This window comes from Sinocyclocheilus anshuiensis, unplaced genomic scaffold, assembly GCF_001515605.1.
Source record: "Sinocyclocheilus anshuiensis isolate Anshui unplaced genomic scaffold, SAMN03320099.WGS_v1.1 scaffold991, whole genome shotgun sequence".
Taxonomy (NCBI): Eukaryota; Metazoa; Chordata; class Actinopteri; order Cypriniformes; family Cyprinidae; genus Sinocyclocheilus; species Sinocyclocheilus anshuiensis.
Window position 1 is genome coordinate 708,117 of NW_015547702.1, and position 10,655 is coordinate 718,771.

Sequence of the window (10,655 nt, forward strand, 5' to 3'; positions counted from 1 at the left end):
TTTTTTTTTTTTTACTGCTGTTCTTTGGAATTTAAATATTGGGCAGCACAACTGTTTTCATCATTGATAATAATCAGAAATGTTTCTTGAGCAGCAAATCAGCATATTAGCATGATCTCTGAAGATCATGTGACACTGAAGACTGGAGTAATGATGCTGAAAATTCAGCTTTGATCACAGGAATTAATTACATCTCAATAGAAAACAGTTATTTTAAATTGTTATAATATTTCACAATATATTACTGTATTTTTGTACAGATCTATTAATTTATTCAAAAATACATGAACAAATACTGTTGAAAATGTTAGTGCACAACTGCCATGGTATCACAAAGAACAAAACTCAAAGGAATTAAATTTTTTACTTTGGCTGTTTTTTTATTATTATTTTATTATTAATATTTGAAAACCTTTTGACAACTAGATCTAAGTCATATGGTGCAACCAACATACAGAATAACAGGAATTGATGTCAACCCTCCTGACTCCATATCAAAGCCAATAAGTCTCTTAAAAGAGCAGATCATTTGACAAAGCAAGGCTAGCTCAGGTTGTCAAATGTCATGTGGTGCAACTCCACCAAAATATAAATTATATGTATAGATTTATAATTTGTGTTACTTTTAGCTATATATTTAAAACAGCTTTTGAAATAATGATAAAGATGTGTGCACTTTTTTGACATGACTTTTAATGGACAAGACAGTTATTCAGATATGCACAAACAAACACACACATACACACACTTCCACTACTGAGAAAATGAGAGTCTCTGTGAATCGCAGGAACATGCCGTGTCATTTCAACACATTCGACAGCGACAGGGAGTGAATCAACATACACTTGCACACTGTTTCAGTGAGCAGCTCTGATCTAAAGCACCATCCTGCTCAAAACTGAACTGATCTGGAACTCTAAATAGGAAGCAACTAGACACAAATACAATTATAGTGGCTACTGGCCTCTATAACGTTTGCTGTTAGCATGTAGCTAAACTAAAGACATTGCTTGATGGCAAGCTTGTTGGCTTGACAAAGCCTGGCCTGAAAGTATATAGTTCTAAAAGCTTGAAGTTAAATGGGTTAGGGTGAGGAAAGTCAGATACAAACAAACAGATAAACAATCAATCTCAGTCAGACCACGTCAGACCCCTTTTGACCCCATTAGGAGACCCCCAAATAATCCTTTCAAACCAGTTCAGCCCCCAACAAACCTTTTCAGATCCAATTAAACCTCATCAGATCACTAAGAAACCACTTATTTCTAAGCACTGTTAGTATGTTTCTAACAGTTAGCATTTCTTAATTGTTGTGTTAACATGTGGCTAGCAGGATTTAGCATGTTTTAACTCATTGCTAGCATGTTTTTATCCTTCTAACATATTGCTTGTGTGTTTGTGCACACTTGGCAAATAAAGCTAATTCTTATTCTGATTTGTGATGTTACAGCATGTTTTAGCACATTGCAAGCATGTTTCTAGCATGTTGCTAACATTTTAGCACATTGCTAGCATTTCTTACATGCTGCAGAAATACTTCAGCATAGCCATCCATCTGTGTCAAAATGGTTTTATTCAAAAACTTCACTTTTATTAGTCTTAGGTAATGTCAGTTTCAACGTTTATTATTAAAATCAACAGAATATAGCATATAATTTAATGTTTAAAAAAAAAAAGACAAATGCTCACCGTATGAGGTATGGTAACTTGCCACCAGGTTTTCATTGTAAAACATTTTTTACAATGATGATTTTTTTTTCTGAGGAAATTATGAGTGGTGTTTGCATGTGAAATATGCACTATACAAATAAAATTGAATTGAATTGAATTATTTAACGCTGCCACAAAGAATGATGGAAAAGTTTCACAGCACAGGTCTGTTTAATTAAATATCTAAATGGGTTTCTGACAAGCTTTATTGCTATTCTTCATTAGCAGAACACAACACGAAATTCAGATTTTAACCTTAATTAAGACCAGTACCAACATGATTCTTTAACCGACGCCTCCACTGATAATTAGCACATTGCAGCGGCGTTCATGTACATGCGTTCATTTGCCTATTCACACTTAAAATGTCTAAATGTCACTGCATTAGATATAAATATTAAAGCAGGTGGAATCTGCAAACAAATGCTGCAGGATCTTTTATCTTGGCTATTGTTCACTTGTTGTAATTTTGAGCATCATTACTCCAGTCTTCAGTGTCACATGATGATGACTGAAGCTAATTGATCTTTCAATGGTAGATGAAACACAGACTGATAAATACGATGATGCTCTCACCTCTTTCTGATAGGCCAGTCCAGCCTCAAACAGCTTGATGAACAGATACTGAGTCCACTTATAATAATCGGGCAGACATGTAGTGACCTCCTGACAAAACATTAGACAAGACCACACTCTAATGAAAGAAGGCAAACTTCACTTTAAACATAAATGTATGAAAAAAACATCCACACCATGAGAGGAAGGTAAAGCAAAAACCATCAGTGGCAACATACAGGGCTAAACAATAAGGATAATATAGATACTTTTCCGACACATATACAAACAAACTGTATTTCTAAAAGTTACATTTATTTGGTTTTAGGGTTAGTGATAAATGTAATGAGGCTAGTGAAAATACTGGCAGGGCAAGTACAAATCTGAATTACTCAGAAAATCTAAAGTTTGGACAAACTATACCTGACTGAACCATAAAAACATAACGTTTGATCCCAAACTTCTGAACGGCAGTGTATATATAAATGTTTTATGTTTTGAATGTTTTAAAATTTCTTTTAGTATAATTGTAGAAACATCCACTTTCAGCTCATGCTTCACATGCTTTATATCTGTGAAACCAGTTCTTTTATTTTTTTATAAAGTAATTTTAAAATATTAGTAATTTTTCAGAATGAACACATACTGGGCTGAAGCAGCTGTAGGTGCTCTACTCAAATGTGAGTCTTAAATATCAAACATAAGGCTTTTGAGAAACTTTTATTCATTCAACTCTCAATCACCATTGTGTTACATTGCATCAATTGCATTAAGCATTTAAATATCAACTTACAAAGACATATTATTGGGCCAGAAGTGTAAATGTCCGCTCTGAGCATCAGCTCTCCATCAGTCTGGTCTCTGTGGTAATGTGACTAAACTGAAGGCAGTCTTGAGTAAAAGGCCTCAGACAGCCAGAGCCAGAGTCTGTAACATGAAGAAGACATTCTCTGATGGCAAAACTGAACTCCAAGTGGCACGTCTGGCACAAGCCCAGAGCCGCTCATCAGCTGGATATTACCACAGCGACAGTCAAAAACCATCCTGCTGCCAGAGAGGACTCAAACATGGCCAAGACACGCACAAAAAGATGCCTAAAAGGCACTCTGGGTTTAAATAGCCACAGACAGGAGAGATTTGTTTAAGGTTTATATATTTTAAGTTCTAGTAAGCTGTCCTTTATTTTGTCTTTGAAGAGTGCTTTGTGTCCATTTATGAAAAAAAACGAATTCAATCAATTCTGAAATAAGTCTATAGTGAAAAGTTCCTGAGTAACATTTAAAGGCTTTTATAAATAGCATTAAAACATGTTAAAATACATGTGCCTGAAATCAATTCAGCAGGCTACTGTAAGAAGTTTAATTCCCTCTGTTAATTAGTAGATAAATAAAATGATTGACATTATCAAAATAACTACAATCTTTTTATCACATCTGCTGAATGCAGGCTCTCACTCACCCGATCCCAGTTAAAGCAGAGCCCCAGACTGTCCAGCTGCTTCCGCATGGACTCAATATTACTGTAAGACACAGAGAGAGGCGTGCGGATGATTAGAGGTGTTTAGGAGCTCGTGTAGTTGTGAGTGTTTGGATAAGCATCGAGCGTCCCTCGGCTCCGCACCTTTTGGTCCAGTCCTCCGGGTCCAGGCCGCGTGCTCAGCCGGCAGACCATACGCATCCCAGCCCATCGGGTTCAACACTTGCAAGACAAACAACATCGAGCTGCTAGAAACATCAAACCCCGCAGGTCTACTTTCCTAATCTGCCACAACCGACAATGTGAATCCAACTTAAAGGGATAGTTCACCCTAAATCAAAACTTGCTGAAAATTTGTTTTACACACCCTCCGGCCATCCGAGATGTAGATGAGTTTTTTTCTTCATCAGATTTGGAGAAATGTAGCACTGCATCACTTGCTCAGCAATAGATGCTCTGCAGTGAATGGGTGCCGTCAGAATGAGAGTCTAAACAGCTGATAAAAACATCACAATAATCCACAAGTAATCCACACCACTCCAGTCCAACATTTTGTCAAGTGTAAAGCTCCGCGTTTGTAATAAATCCATAATTAAGGCGTTATAACTTTAAACCATTTCTTGCCAAAATACAAGTCCATAATCCATAATAACGCTTCCTCCAGTGAAACAGTCCATCTCCTGAAAACTGCTGTTCAAAACACTGTCTGTTTTGGCTTGTAAACAGTGCTTGATCTTTGCAGATTTCTCTCCTGATTTGAGAGAGCTGACTTTTTCACTGAAGGAAGCATTATTATGGATTATGGACTCATATTTTAGCCAGAAGCAATGGTTTGAAGCCATAAACATCTTCATAATGGTTTTGTTACTTACAAACACGTAGCTTTTCACACAAGATGTTAATTGATGAACTTTTATATTGTTAGTGGTGTGGATTACTTGAGGATTATTGTGATGTTTTTATCAGCTGTTTGGACTCTCATTCTGACGGCACCCATTCACTGCAGAGCATCCATTGGTGAGCAAGCAATGTGATGCTACATTTCTCTATTAAAGGTGACATATCATGAAAATCTGGCTTTTTCCGTGATTTAAGTGCTGTAATCAGGTCCCCGGTGCATCAACCAACCCAGGAAATGTGAAAAAGATTAACCCAGTACATTTTTTTTGGTAATCCTTTCTCAGCAAGCTTGTGAAAAAACAAGCCGCTCAGATTTCACTCCCCCGTGACGAAGAAAGGGGATCTTATTATAATATTACCGCCCCTTAATCTGCACATTTCCACCCACGGCGCCGCCATTGTGTTTTACCTTCACAGACATAACCGACTGTTTTTGTAACTTGTGTGTGTTTTTAACATAAACTTGTGTGTATTTGACAGTTTAAGCGCAATAAGACATGAACTTAGTTTAGTACTCACATGCCATGTGACAGATGCTTTCTGTGCATGTGCTTCGGATGTGTGCGCTCAGAAAACCGTATAACTAATATGGTTTAAAACGCATGATTTTAGCACGATATACATGATAATCAAAACCAAACAGATGTTATTTAGCAGAGTATCTGAGGAACGAGCTGTAAAGGCACAGCCCTGTTCTGGAAAAGGGGGCGGGGAACAGCAGCTCATTTGCATTTAAAGAGACATGCACGAAAACAGCAGTGTTTCTGCTTCCACTCAAAATAGGCCTTTTCAAAATGATATAATAAATGATCCGTGCGGTATTTTGAGCTGAAACTTCACAGACAACTTCTGGGGACACCTGAGACTTATATTACATCTTGTAAAAAGGGGCATAATAGGTCTCCTTTAAGGGATTCTTTTCGAATTTGTTTCGAAATCTGTCTATCACCTAGTAACACCCTAACAACCACTCAGAAAATCTTAACCTCCTAGAAACACCCTAGCAACCACCCACAACCCTTTAGTGACCACCATGCAACCACTTAGCATCAGCAAACGACGACTCTCTCTGCAATCAGTCCCAGTACTCACAGCTTATAAGGCCTAAATAACCTTCAGACTTCACGTTTTTTCGACTTTCAGCCAAGTTTGATGAACTTCCCTGTTCCAGCATGGATTACAGCCTCTAAACCAGGAAGAGTTACAACATACGTGACATACTGTAACTCAGAGAGATGTGAGTAATGAAACGCATGCAGTCGGTCATAAAGACTGCGCGCGTGGTAAAGTGTTTAATGGAGAATGCAAATGGAGAGCATGAACTCTCTGAAAGCATGGTCTATATTTCAGACTAATGTGGAGTCGTGTCATTGTGGCCTCATCAGCGCAGATGATCACACTGATATAATAACAGCTCTATCTGACTCACTCCTCTCAGCCTTTTCCTTCTCTCTCTCTCTTTCTCTTTTATTGAGCGCCTGTTTTGCAAATTGAATGTACACTTCAGTCAAAAATACATACTTTTTTTTTTCACATTTAACATGACTATGCAAGAATTATAACATTAATAAAGTAAAGAAATATTACTATTGTGGTGTAAAATAAAAAAACAATTATCCTTATAAAAAATATTATTTAATTATGATTTAAATTATAATAATTAAAGAAATCAACAAAGGAATAAATTACTATTTTAGTGTAAAATAAAAACAACAACAACAATATTATTATTATTATTATTATTATTATTAAACAAAATTTCATTTTATTATCAATTACATTATAACAATTAAACAAATCAATAAAGAAATATTACTATTTTTATGAGAAATAATAATAATAATATTTAAAAAAAAATAAAAATATTATTTTATTTTATTATCATTTAAATTATAATACTTAAATCAACAAAGGAATATTACTATTTTAGTGTAAAATAAAAACAACAACAACAACCACTATAATAATAATAATAAAACATATAATTTTATTTTATTACAATTACTTTATAACAATTAAACAAACCAAAATAAATATATTACTATTGTTCTTAAAATAATAATAATAATAATTATTATTATTATATTGCTATTATTACCATTATTATTGCTATTTATTATTTATAATTGTTATACAATTTTAACAGTTTCAAAAAAAATCTAAGAAATGTATTACTATTGTAGTGATAAATTAATAATAATTAATCAAATTAATAATTATTATTATTATTTAAAATATTATTTGTATTTTGTTCTAATTAGAATTAGAATAACTAAAGAAATCAACAAAGGAATATATTACTATTTTACTGTAAAATAAAAAAGAAGTAATTTTAGACTTCAGAAAACTTTGACACTTTCATAGTGTTTTTGGTCCTTTCTGGAACTTGACGGACTATGAACCTGCAATATTTAAAACTCTGTGTGAAAATTCTTCTAAAATTCTGCGTTTGTGTTCCAATCGTCACACAAGTGAGCAAACGGTGACAGAACTGTGGATGAGCGGTTTCTTTAAGAGAGCAGCAGAGACGTGTGAAGAGCGAGCGCTATACAGGAGGAGATGCTGTTTCCTTGGTAACCGGCTGCATCTCATTTGTTAAGTGAAGTGCTGAACATTAATAAACCAGAACAAGCAACTCAGTGTCACACATTCACTGCAGAGAATCTATTGCTGAGCAAGTGATGGAATGACACATTTCTCGAAAACTGTTCACATGAAGTAACAAACTCATCTTACAGTGAGTAAATGAGTGGGTGAATGTTCAGCAAACTTTCATTTTTGGGTGAACTATTCCTGTTATCATGAGAACAAGGTTGCTACAGAAACATAACAACCGTATATACTAACTATTTCTGGGGGGGGGGCATATTTAAAGCAACAATTTTGGTGGGAATGAGTGGTTGTTTTTAGTGAATCATAAATATTTATGAATCAGTTAGATACTCTGGTCAAATGCTAATTAACTTGGATATTGTTCATATTTTATGCCCTTTTATGGCAGTTTTTCCCCTCTGTTCTCGGTTATTTTTAGTAATGTTGTTGTGCATTTTTGTCATTTTTATTTGTCTGTTTTAAATAGGTCTATACAGTTTTTATTCAACTTTAGTTTGTAGTTTTAGTTTATTTAGTTTTAGTTATTTCAGCACTTCAATTTATACAGTTGAGGTCAAAAGTTTGCACCCCCCTTTCAGAATCTGCAAAATATTAATTATTTAACCAAAATAAGAGGGATCATACAAAATGCATGTTATTGTTTATTTAGTGCTGACCTGAATAAGATATTCGTTTCCCAGAAGACAAAATAAGTTAAATTTACCCTGATCTACGAATTCAAAAAGTTTTCATGCTCTTAATGCATGGTTTTTCTTTCTGGAGCATCAGTGAGCGTTTGATATATACAGTGGGTACGGAAAGTATTCAGACCCCCTTAAATTTTTCACTCTTTGAAATATAAATATTACTATTTACCATAGTCTACCTAGTCTACGTAAAGTTAAAAAAGTGGACATTGCTGAGGTATTTCATCAAATGTAGATGTGTAGATGGTTATAACAGTAAAAGCAGTAGAATAAAGCAGCAGATTGTGCAATAGTTGTATAACACTTCCTCCATCTGCAGCATGACTGACCCACCCAAGAAACAAACAGATGAAATTCATTCCGAACCAAAGCCAACATCTCCATGTTTCAACAGGTCTTCTTCAGAATCCATGCTTAAGCTTGTTTTCTCAGTGTGTGTGTGTGTGTGTGTCTGAGCATGTGCATGAGTGAACACTGTAAAGTCTTCTTTTTTTGAGAGAGAGAGAATCATGGAGAAAACAACACATTGACAGAGCTGTCAAACACAAGTGTCAATCACAGCTGAAAATGCATCCTTGTCCGCGTCTGCTAAATGACTAAATGTTGTCTATACAGTTTTTTGTTCTAACACGGCTCCAGACAGCTGAGCGGTTTGATGACTGCAGAACATCTGCTAAAAGAGCACAGCGTTACCACATAATGCAAAAACCAGCCAGCTAAAGCTACGCTCACACTTTGAACACACAAAATTTCTTCAAACATCGCAAGTTATAATATTAAAAACATAAATTCATCACATAGCAAATTATAATAAAACCAAAAATGTAAAAATATGCAGTCTACTCCAATTTGCTGCAGCTTTAAAGTTTGTAAACTTTTAATGTAGTAAGAGATCACGCCGTGTCTGACATGAGACAAGTTCACCAAACTCAAACTGTAGAATGCAGTGAAATGTGAGGCTTCTTTATATAAAAAATATATATACCAATAAAGGATCTAAACATCACAAAATAAGACTTGGCTAAAAGTACAATTTCAAATAAGTAGGAAATTCTCATTTTGGTGGTTTGGCATCAATGCAATGTTAAAACTTGAATTTAAAAAAAGATATTCATGGTCTACTTGGCAGTTGTAAATTATGAATTATTACAAATTATTATGTTTTACAATTAATATAATATTTGAACACTGTTACCTCTTATAATATTGTAGTGTATTTTTTTTCATTACTGTGATTTTACCATGGTACAGAGGGAGACACAACCTCTTGCTTTATTTAAACATTTTCAATTTAGTTTCAATGTATTATATTAAATTGAACCTCAGTACTGTAAAAAAATTGTTATGGATTTAAATAGCCATGAAACTCAACCTAAAACACAAAATAAAAAAAATACAAAAATAAAAAAAGTCCTGTTTTCCTGTTTTTGTGTTGCACTATATAAAATAAATTATTATTTAAATTATTTAAATTAATAATATTAAAGTTAAATATTATTACTAGAACAAAATGCCATGTGATGGAGAGGCCGAAAGAAATACTGTACATTTATAAAATGTCAAATTTAAATAATTAATAATAAAAAATAAAAAACATTCATCTTCTTCAACTTCTGACCACAGCTTTACTGAGACATCATCACTGAAGTCCCTAAAGATTGGTTAAGCCATCGACTGACTAGGCAGTAAAGCAGCAAGCCCTTTTCTTTTATTTGTTCTCTAAACACGTAAGAACAAACACGTAGTTGAAGTCAATGACAACATGGCGAGATTGATAGTCGCTCACTCCATTGGTTTGTCCGTTTGTTTTGGCGAAGCCTTCGAAACTGAACACTGTCAATTCCAATTCAATCAACAGCAGCACTTTGTCAAGCTCCATTAAATCATCACACACTTGGTGCTGTGCTTACAACACACACCAGATGCTGCCTGCGCCTTTGAGCAGAGAGAGATTCGTCACGCAGAGGACAGACATGGATGAGACTCAAAGACAGAGAAACAGAGAAAGACTGAGTGAAAGAGTAAACGTCTGCTGAGGAAAGCACAGACTCAGGGGTGTGTGACACGTATCATCTACCATAAAGACTGAAAGATAACACAAATGACCACCAAGAGAAGTGAAGGTTGTTGGAAACCGAAATCTAACAACGTCGTAATTGTTCGAAAAATGTGCGAGCTGATGTTATCAAGTATGTCAGTTGTTTTGCAAAAAAACTAATTGCACACTTTCATTGCCTATTTTAATGCCCCAAAATCAACATATAAAGGGCCAATTTTATATTTATATCAAATGATAGTTAAACAATATCACACGTGTGCTGTTACTCCTAAATATCAGCACAAATGCAAAAGTCATATTGATTTTATAAAAACAGTTCAATAAACAATAAGTTAACATTTTGAGTTACAAAATATTTTCAATATTGTCCGTTTTAGCTTTTTTTCTGTCATAATAATTTCTAAACGAATTCACAGCAGAACAGTTTTACACCTGCAAGTAACACATAGCAGTTCTTCATTACTGAATGAATCAGCCGTTTGAACCAATCGTTTAAATGCCACCTACTGGCAGTTGAAGTTTATTATTATTATTATTATTATTTAAATCTCGTAGCATTATTTATGCAATTGTAAATGCAGGGTTTTATGTCCCCACTGGATGCAACGAATGCCTCGTTTATAATGGGTTTTAATGTTTTTGTCTCGTCGCTCCGG

At 34.5% G+C, this 10,655-nt stretch overlaps 1 pseudogene; it reads right to left on the minus strand.

Moving 5' to 3' along the window:
- Window positions 1–10,655, minus strand: part of LOC107703900 (probable leucine--tRNA ligase, mitochondrial) — a 63,905-nt pseudogene that overhangs the window by 44,178 nt on the left and 9,072 nt on the right.